The sequence below is a fragment of the Schistocerca gregaria genome, chromosome 4, assembly GCF_023897955.1.
Source record: "Schistocerca gregaria isolate iqSchGreg1 chromosome 4, iqSchGreg1.2, whole genome shotgun sequence".
NCBI classification, from domain to species: domain Eukaryota; kingdom Metazoa; phylum Arthropoda; class Insecta; order Orthoptera; family Acrididae; genus Schistocerca; species Schistocerca gregaria.
This window is the reverse complement of record NC_064923.1, coordinates 340,610,410-340,630,740: the sequence shown is the minus strand read 5'-3', so window position 1 is coordinate 340,630,740 and position 20,331 is coordinate 340,610,410. Positions and strand designations below refer to the sequence as shown.

Sequence of the window (20,331 nt, the reverse complement as noted above, 5' to 3'; positions counted from 1 at the left end):
AGCACTGCGCTTTCAAAGTCTGTTAATTCCCGTAGTGCGGCCATAATCACGTCGGGAAGCTCTTCAAATGAATCACCGGAGTACAAACGACAGCTCTACGAATGACTATCCATTTATACCTCGCGGACACGATACTAGTGCCATCTGTGTACGTGCATATCACTATCTCATAATTTTTGCCTCATCAATGTAGAGTTACCACTACCTGCCCGGATGTGGTGATAGCAACCCTCTAGAAAGCAGTTGTACATGCCTATTGCATTTGTATGTTGAGTACCATTACCTGATCCTGTGACCTCCTGTTGCGACTAGAACCCTGAATGCATGCCTGTGTGATTTATGTGTATCAAAATTTTTCATTGGTGATGGGGACCAATAGTGTGGTACAGTTATTCTGCCATCTTGAGGCAGTATAGGAAGAAAATCAGCAAATTGATCCACATCGACAGGGCATGCTGTTTATATCAAGAGATATCGCTGAGTCGCCGAGCGCCAGGAGTGTTTCTTTCTGTTTCCTTCCCGCACCACATTTTTCCCAAACCAGGAACAAGCTCTGTCATAGTTTGAATTCAGATATTTGAAAACTTGTGAGCTATAACTATTTTTATCTTTTCAGTTTAAGCTTACTTATGTTTGGGGGAAGATTGTTTATTGTAAATACTTTCACGTGATTTTACATTGTGTTAAAGATTACGGATTAAATGGTTGGGATGCCTTGTTATCAACGAACGGCTGCCACGTGTAGTGATACCACAAAAAAATGGTTCAAATGACTCTGAGCACTATGAGACTTAACATCTGAGGTCTTTAGTCCCATAGACGTAGAACTACTTAAACTTAAGGACATCACACACATCCATGCCCGAGGTACGATTCGAACCTGTGACCGTAGCAGCAGCGCGGTTCTGGACTGAAGCGCGTACAACCACTCGGCCATAACGGCCGCAGTGATAACACAAAGTGACTTTGTGAACTGTTAGTCAAGTTAACTCATTATAAATGCTTCAATTTAATTTATGATACATATTTCTGGTATGGGTAGCTTTGAGAGACGAAATAGTGAAGGCAGCAGAGTAACAAGTAGGTAAAAAGACGAGGACTAGCAGAAATCCTTGGGTGATAGAAGAGATATTGTATTTCATTGATGAAAGTAGAAAATACGAAAATGCAGTAAATGAAGCAGGCAAAAAGGAATACAAACGTCTCAAAAATGAGATCGACAGGAAGTGTAAAATGGCTAAACAGGGATAGCTTGAGAACAAATGTAAGGATGTAGATGCGTATATCACTAGGGGTAAGATAGATACTGCCTATAGGGAAATTAAAGAGACCTTTGGAGAAAAGAGAACTACTCACATGACTATCAAGAGCTCAGGTGGAAACCCAGTTCTAAGCAAAGAAGGGAAAGCACAAAGATAGAAGGAGTATATAGAGGGTCTATAGAAGGGCGATGTTCTTGAGGACAATATTATGGAAAGGGAAGTGGATGTAGATGAAGATGAAATGGGAGATATGATACTGCGTGAAGAGTTTGACAGAGCACTGAAAGACCTAAGTCGAAACAAGGCCCCAGGAGTAGACAACTGCACACAGATCCAGTGGTTTGGTACATCCAGAATGAGATTTTCACTCTGCAGCGGAGTGTGCGCTGATATGAAACTTCCTGGCAGATTAAAACTGTGTGCCCGACCGAGACTCGAACTCGGGACCTTTGCCTTTCGCGGGAAGTTTCATATCAGCGCACACTCCGCTGCAGAGTGAAAATCTCATTCTGGAAACATCCCCCAGGCTGTGGCTACGCCATGTCTCCGCAATATCCTTTCTTTCAGGAGTGCTAGTTCTGCAAGTTTCGCAGAAAAGCTTCTGTAAAGTTTGGAAGGTAGGAGACGGATACTGGCAGAAGTAAAGCTGTGAGTACCGGACGTGAGTCGTGCTTCGGTAGCTCAGTTGGTAGAGCACTTGCCCGCGAAAGGCAAAGGTCCCGAGTTCGAGTCTCGGTCGGGCACACAGTTTTAATCTGCGGTTTGGTACATCATTCCAGAATGGCTCCTCAAACGTGATAATAAAATTTATTAGTACATTTATGAAAGCAACCCACACTAGCAGCTCAAATTACAACATAAGAGAGCACACTTAAAAATATATATGCAATATGCAATATAAGCCATTATTTAAAGGAGACACGGGCAGTTGATACAAACACTTCTTAGCAATAAAAACAAAATTCATGTCAAAAGCAATTACAGCATCCCACTTACATCTGTACCCGATACACAAGTAAAGTGCACACTTACATAAATAAGCAATACTCCACACACAGTTGGATATGTAATCTACTCTGTATATTATAGATACTCATTAAAATGATCTGTGTCATATAAAACTAAAACTCACGTCATTTATGACTGGCACTCCTAGTGAACAGTCGTTAAAGATACTCATGAAAATAAATGCACTTCACCAACTGTCCCTTAAAACGCTGAGCATGCATGTGCATTCCTCCATAAATTGAGGCCAAGTACTAAACTTCCATTAGTGTACCACCAACCACCCACACAGAATGGGTATGGCTAAATATGGATCAGTAGTGGAGCTACGCAATTTCTGGCACAGCTAGCATTTTTACCAAATTTATCAAAGGCTACAGCCTAGATGGCAGCCATAGATGTGGCAACATCACACTGACATCATGGAGGGAAATTCGAATTTTGGCGGAAAATAGGGAAATTGGGGTACTTCCACTAACCTACATACCATACCCCTCCCTAACTCCCGTGACATCATTGACACTGCACACCCTGCCACCAATTCACCCCTGGAAATGGCGGGAAGTGGTCAGTCCCTTTCCAGTTGTGGGACAGGAAAGTTAGGTTAGTGTTTTATTTATCTTTCGTGGGAAACTGAAGTAAAGAACGCTCCTAATTACACATCTATATGCACAGTGTTACCAACAACTGTCTAAAGTTGCAATATGTCACACAGCTGATGGAAAAAATTCACAATACCACTTGAAATTAGTAGCAGAAAGACTGAAAATAAATAGTAACTCACCATACGTCACTCCCTTACGTACAAGTCGAAATAAATCTCTCTGATACACTTGCCAGTTGGCAGGAAAAAGCCTCAGTCCAAAACGATAACTGAAACAACACCCTAAAGTGGTATAAGCACAGATATTAAGGAGTATTAAAAAACGAAATGTGCAGTGATTTTAAAAAATCGGACTACACGTAACTACTACTGATAGTAACACCAAGCTAAAAGGAGCTGCACAAAGAGTAATACTACTTTGTCTACAAATTACAACATTATGCTGTAGGATACAAAAACAACACAAAAAAACTTCGCAAATTACTGAGTCCTACTGCAGCAGAGATTGAAAACTACAACTGTTACTACTACACGCGATGCTCATATTCTAGTATTCAACACACAGTATGAGGCCCAGAGTTGCCGGGGGGAGGGGGGTGCGAGAGTGCAGGGGGGAAGGTGATGCATCATGGTTTGGCCTGCTTGGCACTCTGTAGGTGATGTAGTTTCTAGATGGTCTGCCATGCATGCTGCGGTCTGTCGTGATACCTGACGGCCGCCGGTGGAACTACAGTGAGGCACGCAACACAGTACTGACAGCAGCTGTCACTTGAAATGACAGGTGGAATCTTGTTATGATTTCACAATAATGATGTGGTCCATTCTGGAGGATTCAAACTCAAATATGGACTCAGTCATGCACTCAGTCTCATGTGTACAGATGCACAGGACCAAACAGAAGCTGCTTCCGGTCTAGAAAAATACATACATTCTCAACACGCGTGTGTGTGTGTGTGTGTGTATGTGTGTGTGTGTGTGTGTGTGTGTGTGTGTGTGTGCGTGTGTGGTATGTAGCCAGCAGTCCTCTGCATTCATAAATTACAGACGCTGTGATCATTTTCACAAAGACCATCCTCAAATACATTTCAAACCTCCCCACTGTCAAAAGTTTCAACAGCAGCCTCCAATAATATATGGCTATTTACAGAGCATTCTGCCATTAATGCTAAAAGGTTTCTCAATACCTGCAGCAGAGAGAGGGACAGGTAATATGTTTTAAAACCAATAGTTCCTTGTAAACAAAATTCCTATCTAGAATATCTCACAAACCATTCAATGTTCTGGCTTCAAAGACATTCCTGGACTCTGAGGCAAATTCTTTCTGCAGACTGTCACATGCTGACCTGTGAACAATAGCGAAACATCTGTCTGCTAACTACCCATATCTCCCACCCTGTATTCTTAGCAACTGAGAAAATTGGAGTAAACACATGTTTTCATATAGCTTAAGCATCGTGAAAATCCTGCAGAGCTGTATGCCAAAGGCTATATTCCCTCTAACTATTGTCTCACATGGACAAAAAAAATCTGGTCTTATCAGTTATATCTGGCAACAAAAAAGCGTGTTTACCACTCAAACTCACTAATTATATCCATGGCATCTGCTGTCCTCTGTCGCAACCACCAGGCAGCAACCCTGACTTATTCGCCTATGTCAGGCTCTTCCAAGGCAGCTCCATAGGGCTGGATGCCTTATGTGCCTGTTGCTTAGTTATGTCTTGCGCTTCATAGTGAAAGTTGTGGGGACAATGAGTACTAGAAGCAAGTCATTGCCATTTTCGCCAAGCTGAGGAGAACAGCTTTTGTTTGATAAGAACTTTTTCGCAACTCGAAATATTACTGAGGGGTGTTAATTCGAAACTACAGGTTTCCGAGGATTTGTTAGACGTGATTCCGATGGAGTACACAACCATGAGTAAAGATGTATTTCAGGTTGTCTGTGTGTAGAAAACATCTGCTTGCCACGAAACAAACTCTGTTCGGTGGCAACAGACGGTGCGCTGCAAATGATTGCAAGCCTGCAAGGTTTCGTGAGTTGCCTGAATTTTAAAAATATCAAGTCGAATTTCGGAAAGAAATATCAAGCATATACTCTTTTGTGCACCAGGACGCCCTTTGTGCTGAAAGTGTGAATTGTACCGACGTCATGAAGATCTCTGCGAAGAGTGTAAATTTCGCAAGGCGCCACAGTGATAACCACTGCCAGTTCAAAAGCTTTTTGCACTATCTGGAAGCAGTGTATGGTGATATTCCTTATCACTGCACAGTAGAGTGGCTTAGCAGGGGCAAAATTCTCGGTGTAGTTTTCGTAATTCGATAAGAAATTGTATTGTTTTTTAAATGAAAGGAGAGAGGCAATCATTACTCAGTGACGAGATATGGATACCGGTCTGGACTTCCTGACTGCCATTACAAGACATTTAAACAGCTTAAGTGAGTCACTTCGAGGATAGGATCCGTTAATTGTTGAGATGTGCGGTAAAATTAATGTATTCGTGCACAAACGTTATCTATTTGAAAGGTAATTAAGTCGTGGCAACTTAACTTGTTTCGAATGTTTTTCATCCCTTCAACTGCATGAAGAAATAAGTTCTGGTGACAATCAACAATTTAAGTTAAGCTTCGTCAATGTTTTGAGGCGAGGTTCCAGGAGATGCAATGCCTAAAAATCGAGTTACAACTGTTTAGCACTCCATTTTTAGTTGTGCTGGATAACGATCCTTCATCAATGCATCCACGAACACTCACGGGAGTGCCACAGCGACACACCGCGAGACAGTAAGCAGGGCCAGGGACACTGCAGCCACAACCACCTCACCAACGATGTAGCAGGCTCTTTGTTGCTGAGAGTGTTCGCTAGGTATTATGCTTGTAAAAAAGATCACCACAAATTTATGAGTGGAATGAACGACACTAAAATAACCAACATCACTGAACCGTATACACCACCTTCCCACTACAACCTAAGTCCAACCTGTACTCTCAAACACCGGGAGGGTAAGAATATTCCGGAAAAGCATCGACTCATTCCCCTGGCCGTGTTAGCTGGCTGACGCAGCCGGCAGCGTCAGACGCCAGTCCGGGACCATGCACTGCGCCAGCCCAGGTTCTGCGAGTCTCAGCGCAGGCGCGTGTTGTACCGTTGGGCCACATGTTTCAAAAGACTATGGAATCCGTCACACAGTCTTACAGACGAAAAACCGTGAAAGAAAGTCGTATGTCTAATAACCACACTGCACTTCCTACTAGGGAAACATTAACGTGGAGTGGGTGTGCCGAAAAGCGTTGAGGAACTAGGTACCTATCTTGCCTGCGGAGATTTTTATGTGAAAACACGGAAATAGAGGAAACTGGTAGTTCCACCCATATTTTTAACGTGTACCGATGTCAATAACATACAGATTTCAGACCATGGTTATACTTCACAATGCCAACCACAGTTATTCATAATCATATGAGTTTCTCTTGTCTAGATAACCAGAAAATGTCTCTTCCATCGGTGTTTCACCCTCTTGATGCAAACAACACATCACAATCGATGTTCTGTCAACCAAGTATTTGTAGAACGCCAGTATACCCCACAGTCGAACAAGAGGCTTGAGGAACTGTCTAACCTCCATGACCGACGACACAAAGAGAGACTTTCAACGTCTTTTCTCAAATAGGTAGTAGAAACAAGGCAAACCTCGTTCGTACCTATATTATATTCACCAATAAGCGAGGTATCGGAAATATCTGTTCATGACAACTGTGGCTCAGAAAAGATCAATTTCTTACATAAGTCTATATCCTTCTTGTGACTGGACGTAATTCGCCATATGAAATATTTCATACCTCTATGGCTGGACAGGCACTCTATACCTCTCTTATGGATGGACATATTCTGTCCACTTGACACCCACATCAATATTTCGTGCATGTCAGAACTCAGACTACAATAGCTTTACACTCCAATACATACGCATATCAGACAAGCAATACAATTATCGTTTATACGTCTATAGAGTCCGAAAAAAAAAATAATAGTCCACACTCACACAGGCTAGATGTTTCGATTCTTCTCTGATCTGGAAAATTATTCGACGTTTAGGTGTTCCAGCTAAACACATTTGAGAACAGATTCCAGATAGTTTAAATCAGCGTTTCATGAAGGTCCTGCATCCCACCAAGACTCTCTCACACCACTGTTGTAAAGAACTGACATCCAGCACTATTTGATAATCAACAGCGTCCCGGTGAACAAAAGGGTTGGAGAGACGTCACCGATATGGGCTGGCGTACTGTAATAAACATCGAAGTCGATAGTTCGACTAACATAAGAGGATCGGCCTAGGGGAGCCGATGAGAGGATGAACTTTGTATCCACGATGTTAGAGCTGTATTGTCTGCCCTGTTTGTATGATACAAAAGATCCAGTTGAACCCCTGCTTTGATATATTATGCAGCCGTTTATGAAATGAATCTATCACCTTTTGCGGTTAAGTACATATGTCTATGTGTTGAAATCCCAATTCCGTACATCAAATCTATCCTCCATTTACGGCTAGACAGACGTAATGTAGCGAATAGTACTCTGATCACTTCTCATACACATCTAGTGATATGTCGCAACACCAATCACATTAATTTACGTTCCAACAGCATAAAATTAGCGACAAATAGTGTCATTATCATTTATATGTGTATAGCGTCCGAAGAATTACGGTATGTGCACATTCACACCAGCTGGGTGTCGTTTTGCACAGTATACCAAGCTTCCCAGTAGCAAAACCCTCACACCAGATCGTCGTTAGCTCATATTTGTCGAGGAATAAAGGGCATAATTAGAATTAAAAAGTCCTCACATCTTCTGTTTACGTTACATACAGGTATGTTCTTGCACGATGGTCAGTGTATGCCAGAGCAGGAAGAATCGGCACACTTAATGTAGAAAGAGTACCTCAGAAGGGTACATTCCTCCTCCCTCTCTCTCTCGCCACCCTTCCCCTAACCATCACACCCGTTCCTCCAGCAACACTGTCCATTCTGCATTATCTGCACACACAAATGTGCACTTCACGTGTAAGTGGATGAAAGCAAACAGAAACTGGCACTGCTGTGGAACAATAGTGTATTTCTACCTGTGTGTGTAATACGCGGCCACTGGAACCAAACATTTCTTCATAAACAAAATTCTTGCCTAGAGTATCCCATGAATCTTGAAGCATTGTAGTTTCAATTACATTCCTGAGCGCTGAAAGGAAATGCTTTCTGCAAACCGAAGCATGTTGGTCTCGTGAACAGCAGCTGTCTGCGGACCCCCCCTTCCGGAACACATAGCACTGCCTCGCAATTGTAGTGACTCTGTGAACACTCATTTTCACATCATTAAAGTGTTGTAGCCGGGAGACCCCTCGCGGGGCGGTTAGGCCGCCGTTCCACAAGTTCTTTAAAGCCACTACGGCGACTTGCGAGTGGATGAGGATGAAATGATGATCACACAGTCATCTCGAGGCAGAGAAAATCCCTGACCTCGCTGGGAATCGAACCTGGGACCCCGTGCGCGGGAAGCGAGAACGCTACCGCAAGACCACGAGCCGCGGGCAGTGGTGTGGAAATCCTATACAACAGCATGTCACAGGCTCTACATATCCTCTAAGAATTCTCTCATCCAGGGAAAAAGAAAAACATATATGTTTTTATCAGTTTAATATATGCGACATCCTGATAGGTCGAGTGTATTAAACTCATTTTTTGCTCATAGCAGTTACCTACGACGAAACTGTCAACACATGGTGAAAATATGGTGATTTCCAAATATTATGGCATGTACCCCCATTGTTTATAACAGTGAATTATAGTAAGACGAAAATTTGGTTGGAAAATGTGTGCTGTTTTGTAACAACCAGTGGGGTATAAGGTGGGCATGCCAGGAAAGCTTTAACAGTTACGATGGAAACGAGGATACAGTTACCAAGTCTTGTCAAATAGCATAGTATTCGTGTACATGAAGTATTTATAGGCATTAAGCGTAAACACACACACACACACACACACACACAAAAGTACACCTTCACACAAGGACTTTGTTGAAAAGGACTGATCTTGTGTAAGATCAGTACGTAATAGAAAGGGTGACGCAAAAAGGGCATTTCCCTATAAGAAAAATATTTATTTTAATCTATTTTTATGATTTCACTTAAAAATTCAGCATCGCTCGCCTCCTCCTCCTCATTGGGCAGTAAATGCCATCTTTTTCGGGCGTCCCTCTGCGGTAGTGGCGAGTGTGATGCTGGGTTGTCAGCTAGTGGGTCTGTGAAAGTAACAAAATTAAATTACTTCTATGGATCTCTCTCCCACCCTCCCTCCCGCTCTCTCTCTCTCTCTCTCTCTCTCTCTCTCTCTCTCTCTCACACACACACACACACTCATACACGCACATACAAATCATAGGAGAGGGGGGAGGTGTGGAGGGAGTAAGTTTAGTGAAGGTACCCCAATTGCCGTATCTACCGCCAAAAATTTGAATTTCCCACCATGACAGCGCGACGTTACCATGTCTATGGCCGCCATCTCGGATCCGAGATCGTGACATCTTGGATAAATTTTGCAGCAGTGCATGCTGCGCCAGAAATCGCCTAGCATCATTACTCACACCACTATAGGCAATACCTCCACTCATGTTAACTCCAGATAAAGAAATCACCCCATCTCACACTTGCTGTAATCCATCCGTGTCCCAGTTTGCGCCAAAAAAAAACGGAGACCAAGCAATAGCTACTAAGAATACGGACCGATAGAGAGCTGCCGCAAGCACAGTAGATGGTGAGTTAACTTCTCCACCTCCTTGCGTGCCCGCCCATTGAGATGTCGCGGGATCCTGCATGCTCTGAATGAGCAGCACTGTCTCTGTTCCACTCACGAGCTACCGATACGAGCCAGAACACGGTTCAGAATGCAAATAATAAATTAAAGACAAACGATTACACGCTGCTGAATAGGCGCCTTACAGTTAATCAGTGCTACAGGCAGTATGCGGCCTCAAAGCAGCCCTGGACATCAGAAACTATGAAATACGTCTGAGACGTATCTATACTAAAAACTGATGCCAAGAACGATAAATAACTTCATCACAGCTGAGAGGTCTCACATATTCTTCGTGCTTACGAGAGAGATACCTGACCGAAAATGCTAGAATCGTATGAAAATGTGCTTGGAATGCAATCACCCATCCCAGAAACAATCGTATCAGCCACTAGCATGTAAAACTGGGCGTTTGAATGATGACCTATTCAAGGTCCAAGAGAGCAATTTGGAAACGCGAAGAAATAAAATATCGATATAACCGGACCAAACCACGAATATTACAATGTCTGCTCAAAATGTTTACGATATCTGAAAACTAAACTTTTTCTGCTGACCTGATGGTGTATCGCAGCTATTCAAAGTTTGGTGTTGATTTTCTATTAAGTGCTCAAAGTAAAGTGAAACTAAACAGTAACAACATCCGACCGAACTATTAGACTCAGTCAGTAGAAAAGTTTGTCGCTCAGAGTAGTTATTTTAAGCACAGGGAAATGTAGCAATATGACGTTGAAATATGTGTGTTTTTGGTCCGAATATACTGATTCTTGTTTCTGTATGTTACCGAAGTTTCTTAAGATCTTGAACTGAGGAACATTAATATGTTTCTCATGGTAAGATGCACAGTTTTGCATGTGAATGGCTCAAGCTACTGTTTCTGAGATGAGCGATTTGTTTCTAAGCACATTTTAGTGCTGATCTGAGCTTCCGAAGACACGCATTTCTCTTGTTAGTGAACCGAACTCGAAAATAATGCACTCGCATTTGGGAGGGCGGTCCTTCAATTCCCCGCTTAGCCCAACAGCTGTAGGATTCTATGGTTTACATTAATCACTTAAAGTTGGTTCATTTGAAAATGACAAGTATGACATCATTCCCCATCCTTCCCTAGTCTGAACTTGTGCTCCGTTCCTAATAGGGCTTGTCGTGGACGGATCGTCGAACCCTAATAGACCCAGTTTTTTGTAGCGAGTAAAGTTTTGTCGTTCCGAGTATAGACTATGAGTCGTGCCGAACCTCACGAGTTGCTGGCGCCACGGCCGGACCGCGACTTAGCGATATCCGGCCGCTATCGATCAACGCCGCCCGCCGCGATCATCTTTAACGGCTGGTTTGGCGCGCAGTTATGGAAACCATTCTAGCATGTGTATGCCTATGTGATTTATTAAATTCAAATTTTGCTTTAACTGGCTCTGATTCTGCCTTACAAATGAAAGAACTTTGTTCAGCTTCCCAGAGGGGCAGTGCTCCTTTATCTTGATAGTGCTTCCTTTGAGTATTTGATTAATTTTAAAGTTTTCTTGATATATTTTCAAATTAACTTATTGCAAATGATTTATTGTAAGTTAACGAATGCACGACCTCGCAGCTGTGATGAAGTTATTTATCGTTTTTGACATCAGTTTTTGGTATAGATATGTTTCAGACGTATTTTGTAGTTTCTGATGTCCAGGGCTGGTTTAAGGCCGCGCAGTGCCTGTAGCACTGATTAACTTTGGGCAGTTGGGCAGTGGGACAGTTTTAGTGCAGGGGTTGTGGGAAGTGAAATTTGCCGTACGTGTGATAACTACCAGCGAGAGGACGGAAATGGGCCATCTTGCACGGGATTGGAGGCTGGTTGTGCGGTTGACGGAACTGCTCCGAGAATTAAGTGCGCTTTAGCTGGTTTAAATTGCTGGATGGTGGAAAAAGAAAATGTGATCAAGTTTGCCTGTAAGGGCTTTCGGGCATCCTGTAACTTCCGGTGGTCTGTAATGGGACCGATGCTTGTGACCAGTCTGAGCCCGAATGGAATACGCTAAACCCAAAGAGTAATGAAATTGTTGTATCTAATCCACTGAAATGACCACCGATTGTGTTGTCATTGTTAGTGCACATTTCTTCCCTAATGGGTTTATAGTCCATATCTTATCAAGCCACAATTGTGTAATAGGTGTATTAAGCAAAATTTTTAGCAGAAGCTTTAATTAATTAATTCCCTGAGATAACATTATGTCTATAGTCTCTCACTCGCTTATCTGACTGATGCTAGCCGCTGAGCTAATCTAAGTTCTTGTTATCCTGTGTTTGTTTTCTAAGTAATTGCTTTTGTAATTAATTCAATATAGGACTGCTAACATGGGCCTACGAGGCCGTCCTGGTGGATTTAATTTTTTAAATCGCACCGTGTATATTTGTCACAAACATTTGATGAGATGTGTGTGCCTATTTTACACTCCTGGAAATTGAAATAAGAACACCGTGAATTCATTGTCCCAGGAAGGGGAAACTTTATTGACACATTCCTGGGGTCAGATACATCACATGATCACACTGACAGAACCACAGGCACATAGACACAGGCAACAGAGCATGCACAATGTCGGCACTAGTACAGTGGATATCCACATTTCGTAGCAATGCAGGCTGCTATTCTCCCATGGAGACGATCGTAGAGATACTGGATGTAGTCCTGTGGAACAGCTTGCCATGCCCTTTCCACCTGGCGCCTCAGTTGGACCAGCGTTCGTGCTGGACTTGGAGACCGCGTGAGACGACGCTTCATCCAGTCCCAAACATGCTCAATGGGGGACAGATCCGGAGGTCTTGCTGGCCAGGGTAGTTGACTTACACCTTCTAGAGCACGTTGGGTGGCACGGGATACATGCGGACGTGCATTGTCCTGTTGGAACAGCAAGTTCCCTTGCCGATCTAGGAATGGTAGAATGATGGGTTCGATGACGGTTTGGATGTACCGTGCACTATTTAGTGTCCCCTCGACGATCACCAGAGGTGTACGGCCAGTGTAGGAGATCGCTCCCCACACCATGATGCCGGGTGTTGGCCCTGTGTGCCTCGGTCGTATGCAGTCCTGATTGTGGCGCTCACCTGCACGGCGTCAAACACGCATACGACCATCATTGGCACCAAGGCAGAAGGGAATCTCATCGCTGAAGACGACACGTCTCCATTCATCCCTCCATTCACGCCTGTCGCGACACCACTGGGGGGCGTGCTGCACGATGTTGGGGCGTGAGTGGAAGACGGCCTAACGGTGTGCGGGACCGTAGCCCAGCTTCATGGAGACGGTTGCGAATGGTCCTCGCCGATACCCCAGGAGCAACAGTGTGTCTAATTTGCTGGGAAGTGGCGGTGCGGTCCCCTACGGCACTGCGTAGGATCCTACGGTCTTGGCGTGCGTCGCTGCGGTCCGGTCCCAGGTCGACGGGCACGTGCACCTTCCGCCGACCACTGGCGACAACATCGATGTACTGTGGAGACCTCACGCCCCACGTGTTGAGCAATTCGGCGGTACGTCCACCCGGCCTCCCGCATGCCCACTATACGCCCTCACTCAAAGTCCGTCAACTGCACATACGGTTCACGTCCACGCTGTCGCGGCATGCTACCAGTGTTAAAGACTGCGATGGAGCTCCGTATGCCACGGCAAACTGGCTGACACTGACGGCGGCGGTGCGCAAATGCTGCGCAGTTAGCGCCATTCGACGGCCAACACCGCGGTTCCTGGTTTGTCCGCTGTGCCGTACGTGTGATCATTGCTTGTACAGCCCTCTCGCAGTCTCCGGAGCAAGTATGGTGGGTCTGACACACCGGTGTCAATGTGTTCTTTTTTCCATTTCCAGGAGTGTATTTATTAATTTCGAATTTTTCCTTAACTGGCTCTGATTCTGCCATACTAAGTTTATTCAGGAATAAAAGAACATTGTTTACCTGCCCAGAGGGGCAGTGTTCCTTTATCTTAATAGTGCTTGCTCTGAGAATTTGATTAATGGCTATCATTGTTGCCTTGATATATTTTAAAATTAACTTATTACAAATGATTTATTGTAAGTTAATGAATGCACTTCAATGGTTGCCGTGACCGGTTTAAGTAATTGTTGCACTTAATCATTCATTATTAATCTTTTACTGATGTTATAATAAAGTTCTGTCAAAGAAGTGTGAAAAAATTTCCCGTTACACCTTGGTGTCAGTCCTCTCATTCGACAGACGATTGTGCTGTTCCCAAAGCGGCGTAAGGTTTCAGACCGCAGAAGTCATTCACTAATACTTGTTGATTACTCTGAAACACGAACTGAGATACGTATGCTTTATAGGCGTTACTGATCCTTAAATTGTCCAGGACTGGGAATGAAAGCGATTAGCGGTAACGCAACTTGAACTAAGCAGGTGGAAACCGTAGCGGGGTCTGAAATTAACTAATTAGACAAACAGTATCACAGTCTGCGTAAGCAAAAGTTCATAGCCGCAGTCGGAGTTCTCTATTTAATTTGTTTCATTGCGCCCTGTACAGCTGTCAGAGTCATTTGATGAGATTTTTGCGCCTAAGGGATTTATTAATTTCAGATTTTTGCTTAACTGATCGCGAGCAGGGCTAATCGTAATTAGAATAGTCCGAAGGACAACAGGTATAGTACAAATTCATCGTCAGTTCCTCAGTCGGCCGTGGAAATGAACACTTTCTCTTGTGGCCAGCTAGCAGGCTCACGTGAGCTGCTGGCCGGAGAAGGTGTGTTGTTCAGCACTCGCATCGATCCCACTGGACGTAGCAGTATCGTTAGTATGGCACCATCCAGCGATATGTTGGCCGCGATTACAAGATGAAGGATATTCAAAAAATAGATTTGCACAATTATAAATTACTCGTAGGAACACCTTCAGGACATCACGAGTTTACCTTACAAGAAACAAAAGTATTTGAAAACCTTGAAATAGAATATTGAAACTTTATTATTAGTCCTAAGGTCCATTACGTGAAATGAGTGTAAATGATGCCCAATGTAAGACGGGCGTTCAACAAGTAATGCACCAATCTTTTTATCTTGGAAGCAGGCTGGTTTCATTCCAATACGCTGTAATATTTCCCACAGTTTAGGCTACAAAACCCTATATCTCAACACAATCTCTTACGCTGTCCTGGGAGGGTCTATTGTCCACATGGTACCATACTACTGGTCAACGTCTGAACCAACGTATTGGTGCATCAGTAACCTACCCGTCGTCTACGTATTGCTTCCTGTGGAGTGAATTCTTCATTGGGCCAAACAGATGGAACGTACGAGTTCCAGGCAATAGGATGGACGAGGAAGAACAGTTCAATGAAGTTCTGTGACCTCCTCTCGGTGTGCAGTCTTGTGTGGGTCCTTGTGCTGACATGGAGGATGGGAAGTTCGTTTGCATTTTTGTTGGCGACGAACACGCTGAAGTCGTTTCTTGAGTTTCCTGAAGTTAGCATAGTGCACTTCAGAGATTATCGTTGCACCATGAGGGAGAACATCAAACCCCTTCAGAGTCCCTGATGACCGTCGCCATGACCTTATCAGCTGACGATGCGGCTTTGGATGTTTTCGTAGTATGGATGGTGCCATACTAAAGATACGCCGCGCTATTCCTGCGTCCAGTGGGGTCGATGCAAATGGTGAACAACACAGATTCTCCTGCTAGCAGTGATGGTATGACGTCACCCCATGGATTGCTCTTTTGCTTGCGGTTCCAAGTGATGATTCAACGCCGGTGACGATGTTCTACGAAAAAATCGTCACGATCAGCCTGATAGCGCCCAAGAAATTGCGTACAGACATACCTTAGTTGCTCTTCTTGGCCAGCCGCTGTGACCTAACGGTTCTAGGCGCTTCAGTCCGGAACCGCGCTGCTGCTACGGTCGCAGTTTCGAATCCTGCCTCGGGCATGGATGTGTGCGATGTCCTTAGGTAAGTTAGGTTTATGTAGTTCTAAGTCTAGGGGACTGATGACCTCAAATGTTAAGTCCCTTAGTGCCTAGAGAAATTTGAACCATTTCTGAAGCTTCCACAGGTAATATATGATTTTCACTGGAAAAGTAATTTGCAAGGTAATGAAGACAATACGTGCTATTCATCTAAGAGAAATAGTACAGAGGCACAACATGAACCGCTTCGCAAATACCCGTATACGTCGTGGTCAGAAGAATCACCATGTCTTCCAAATCGACAACCATTTGCTCTTCTAAGGCGTCTGCAGAAATTTCCTCTCTCTCGTAGTGATCCTCATTTCACTCTTTCCATCGATTCTCTATGTCCACATAGTTGTACTTTTTTCCCTCAGCAGTCACCTCTGCCTACCACAAATGCCTCTCATGTGTCAACCTCTTAATCTCCGCTTTACACTAGCACCCAAAGTCCTTATTGATTTACGGGACATTATCCAATATCTGTCTTCCTCTTCATTTTTTACCCTCCACACCTCCCTCAAGTGCAATGGAAGTTATTGTCTGTAGGTTGATGTTGACGTACGTCGTATCATTCGTGTAATGTTTTGCAAATATTCACTCCTTGCCAGTTCGAGGAAAAACTTATTCACTTTTCATCAGTGCACTTAAATTTCTACGTCCTTCTACAGCAACACATCACAAATGCTTCGATCCTCTCCTTTTCCGGTTTTCACACATATTAGGATTCACAAACATTTATTCCTCAAATTGTACCGAAATGCAAGCAGTCCGGCTGAGGGTCGACGCTTGATGCACACACTGACAACATCTTTTGTTGTTCAATTATACAAATGCAGGACAATCATTGGAAACAGTGTCCAGTAGAAAAAGATGTAAGAGCACGCGTCTGGGGAAAAGCAGGAGAACGGCGGAGATCCATTGGATGATCTTAAGAAAAAAGACGTTTCAGCGCACAAAACGGTGACAATATGTTTCGGCATCGTTGTCAACATTAAACTCCAAAAAAGTCTCCACTGCTCAGCGCGGACGATAGAACAGATTGGCGGAAAGAGTACAGGGATTCCATATGAAGCCTCCCTGGTCCGAAATGCAATTAGAAAAAAAGTATGAGTCATAGATGCTTACAGTTTGTGGTATCGGGTAAAGCAGCTCAAGTTTTCCGTATAATTCTTTCTAAAGGATTCCTTTCTTCTTTTTGTTCGGGTGTTAATTAATTACCAGAAATGACTATATCTCAGGAGAGAGCCCAATGCATGGTGTGTTACGCGGAAGTGACTTCGTCCACTACTGTTCAAAGAAACTTCCGTCATGAATTTCAAATGAAGCCACCAGACACGAAGACGATTTAGACTTGGCATGACAAGTACCTATCTACTGAAAGTGTGAACAGACATTAGGATTCTTGCAGTCAACATGAGAGACCATCCAAAGAAGATCACCAAGTTCGCCGATTATGAGCAGAAGTAAACAACCTCGCTCAACAGTTCACAAGATACTGCGGACATGATTTCGCTTGCACTCTTACGAAGTTCAAATAGTGCAAACACTGAAGCGAAACGATTTGATGCTTCTCGACGAATTTGTTACTGAGTTGCTCGGTCAAATCGTGCGAAACAGTAACTATCCAAGAAATGTCGCTTTCTCAGTCGCAGTAAAGCTCCACACATGTGGGAAAGTTAATGAGCATAACATCCGCATCTGGGCTTCGGAAAACCGTCACAGCTTTCGAGAATATGTCAGAGGCCACAAAAACATGAATTTTTGGTGTCAACTGCTGAAAGACAGCACAGCTGCACCATTTTTCTCCGTCGGGCAAACAGTAACAGGAACGGTTTATCTGGAGATGTTTGAGCAATTTGCCGTCCTCAGTTTATTCCCGTTCCGCCAGTTGTGAACTTACAGCAGGGTGACGCTCCAGCACATAGGGGTTTACATGTTGCTGAAAAGAATATTTCCACTGCTATGAATAGGACCTGAGCACGTGATGGACCGACAGAGTGGCCACCGCCATCCACGAACATAAGCCCTCTGGGTATCTTCTGTAGGGTTATATGAAATACAGTGTGTCTACTTCACCTCTGCATGACTTCAGCGTTCTACGTAGAAGTATTGTGGATGCAATAGTCCCCAATGCTTCAGTGCACATGGGTTGAGATAGAGGATCTTCTAGACATTTTATGGGTTACAAAAAGAATCAGTGTAGAAGAGTATTAATTTTCGTAAAAAAAGTTTTTCACTTACTTTACGTGATGCCACAAATCGCAAGTCTCATAGAATTTTTAATTGGTATTTTTTAATTGCCTTTGTCTATCAGGAAGGTTTCAGGCTGGCTCTGAGCACTATGCGACTTAACTTCTCAGGTCATCAGTCGCCTAGAACTTACAACTACTGAAACCTAACTAACCTAAGGACATCACACACATCCATGCCCGAGGTAGGATTCGAACCTGCGACCGTAGCGGTCACGCGGTTCCAAACTGAAGCGCCTAGAAACGCACGGCCACACCGGCCGGCGAAGGTTTAAGGTGGACATCCTATATAATCTGGGCCACTAGGAATGGAAGAATTTCTGCTGACGTCATAGAATAACAAAAGGGAGTCGCTATGAAAGATAAAGAGGATAAATTATTAGAGTCTTTGTTTAACAGAGCTTTATAAGACTTGAGATCAAATAAGGCCAAAGTAAATAATATTTCTTCTGAATTCCTAAAAACATTGTGGAAAGTAGCAGCTAAATAACTGTTACAGTCAGTTTGTAGAAGCTGTAATTTTGGAAACATACCATCAGACTTTCGGAAAAAAAATCATTAACACAGTCCCGTAGATAGCAAGGCCAGATATGTGTGAAAACTATCACACAGTAAACTTGGGCCATGAAATTTAGTTTCATGGCACGACGATGTTTCTCACCCATCCTGCTGGTCACCCAGAGCTCTACACAACAGAATATTGTCTGTAGTAACGACAGAAAGCGGCAATATCGACCGGAGCCGCACTGGAGGCGGCAGTGGCCAGCATCTGACAAGTTTTGGGGCAGTACTGGGGTCCCGTACAGCAAACTCGCCACACTTGTCTTGCACGGCATGGTCCCGCCCAAGGGATGGCCACGGGAAAGGTAAAAGTGGGAATCGACAGTAACGAGCAGGACTGGCTACACCGGGGTGAGCCAGCGGCAGAAAGTACTGTAGGCAGTTCCGGACTAGTCAAGGGAAGGCACCGGGGTCTTGTTGGCGCGCCGATTAGGCTTGCATCAGCGTGGCTGGCCAACTTATTGGCTGCAGTCATCGTGTGAAGATGGCCGAGCGGGTTGGGAGTTCGTTGATGGCTACCAAGCGAGACAAACTCTGGAGTGGAATCGCGAGCACCTTCTAAAAGAGCAGAAGTGGACTGCTGTGGTCGGATTGGGACGTAGTCTGCTTAACACGGACATTGTTGAGCGGGGGAAGCCGACGATGTCTTCTCGGAGAACACAGCAGGTTACTGTCAGTGAGGAAGAACAGTGGAGAAGTTGTTTGTGGCAAGATGCGCAGAACACAAAGTGATATGTGCTTTTGTCGGCCATATTTGCAACTGGAATTCAGTGGCAGCTGTCAGACGCATGCTGATAGATTACAGAATGGCGGTATGTGCTGGGATGGATGTAGTCCACTTAATTCAGTTTGTTGTTGTACGAAAGTACAGTCAGGCTATGCGGAGTGGGACTGTAGCAAAACTATTGTCCAATATTTGGTTGTGGTAACATTTTGATTGAGGCCGTTTTTGATGACTGTGCACTGCTAATAAGTTACAGTCCCTTTTGTTTCGCTGCGTTTTTTGTTACCGTGTATTTGGTTGTCTTCATTTTCTTGTGGTCGATATAGTAGCACCTCCATGTGGTTGTGTTATATGCAAGGTCCAAATAATGGTAGTAGTAGAGTGTAGATAATTACTATGAGGCAGTTAACATATTGATGGTCCTGGCTTAATTTAGCATACCCTTGTGGAGTTACTAAGGGGCAGAAACTAGTTTGCTCTTTTGTTTGGTGTCCATTGGTGAAGTTAATCATGTTCAGAAACAAATTGTCATTTTATCTTGGAGCCTTCTTGTGAAGTCATTATGGGCCGAATCAGGACATTTAAACTCGTATAATTTATGTATGTATTTTAGCATCATGTATGTTATATATTATTTTTGCTTATTGTGAGATAAGCTTACTGTGTCTGTGTTGGGACGGCATATTGTTTTGATCTCATATATTATTAGATTCCTCAAATTATTATTCTTGAACTCAAATTGAGTTCAAAGATTTAATACTCATATGCACTCTGGTGTTCTGGCATATAGCTTATTTGAAAAATGTTAATCATAAGCCCCCGCTTGCACAACGCCTATCCAAACTCCTTTTCACTGAAATCCTACCCCACAAACTTAACAGTCCATGAGTGCAAGTCGCTGACAAGAATATTGAACGTAACAATGAAAAAAGAGACCGAGGAACTGTTAGATTTCAATGAATTTAGCCTTAGAGATTAGTAAAGACAACAGAGAGACAGTCCTGAAGTTGCACTTGATAGTGGAAGCAATACTTAAGAAAGATCCAGACAGTAGGATTTGAAACTTCTAGACCGCGTAGTAGACGAAATGAAGGAATTCCGCAACGTCGATTGTGGATGGAGCAAGGAGGATTACACCTACGATGAGGGCATGC

At 43.7% G+C, this 20,331-nt stretch overlaps 1 non-coding gene across 1 annotated transcript; it reads left to right on the top strand.

The window, feature by feature from the left end:
* Nucleotides 1-1,931: 1,931 nt before the first annotated feature.
* Trnas-cga (transfer RNA serine (anticodon CGA)) lies at nucleotides 1,932-2,006 on the top strand. The gene has a single exon. It is a non-coding gene; the product is annotated as a tRNA-Ser (tRNA).
* The last annotated feature ends 18,325 nt before the right edge of the window (nucleotides 2,007-20,331 follow it).